Raw genomic sequence first — 833 nt, forward strand, 5'->3', positions numbered from 1 at the left:
AGGGCTCGCGCAGAGAAAGGCGTCTCAAAACACTAGAACATCGAATTTGCTTATTTTTGCTCTTGTGCCGACAAATACATACAAAATATGTCAAAATATCCACCTTGGAAATTATGCTCGGACAAACCAGGTTATTTCTTAAGTGAAAGTAAACCGTTGAGGGAAAAAATGGGATGTGTATTACATTGGATGCGTTCATGGTCTCTTAAAGGGACCGCACCTAATTTAGCGACTGGCTGCTATAATGTTAATCCAAGAAAATGAAAATGAAAATCACTCACTGCTCTTGACTGAATTTCTTTGTAATTTTAACAGTCAAACCAAAAATTATTCAGAAACCAGATATAATTTTTGATATATATAGCAAAACTGTAATAATGTGAGAAATGTTGAAGGTGTCTGAATAAATGTAGGTTTGGTTGTATATTTCATTTTTTCATTGAAGACTATCCAGTGCTATTATTTGGTTTCTGTACCTTGACACCTACAAACTTAAAAAAAAAACGTAAACATTGATGTGAAACAGGCGTAAGGTTGTTTGCACCCTTGTGCAATGTGGAATTAGTTTACAGCTTTTTCAAGCAGTTTGTGATACATTTTTGAAACAGGAGATGAGCCCCTTTTCTAATGCACCACCTAGCTTGATAAACTCCTTCTCAAAGACTTACTGTTTGTCAATTTTATTTGGGTAACACATATTCTGAATGCCTTTGGCAGAATTCGAATGAGCCATTTTAATCTAGATTAATCTAGATTAATTTCAAGATCACAGTGAGATTAATCTAGATTAAAAAAATTAATCTATGCCCACCTCTAATATATATATATATATA

The sequence above is a fragment of the Carassius gibelio genome, chromosome A19, assembly GCF_023724105.1.
Source record: "Carassius gibelio isolate Cgi1373 ecotype wild population from Czech Republic chromosome A19, carGib1.2-hapl.c, whole genome shotgun sequence".
NCBI lineage: Eukaryota > Metazoa > Chordata > Actinopteri > Cypriniformes > Cyprinidae > Carassius > Carassius gibelio.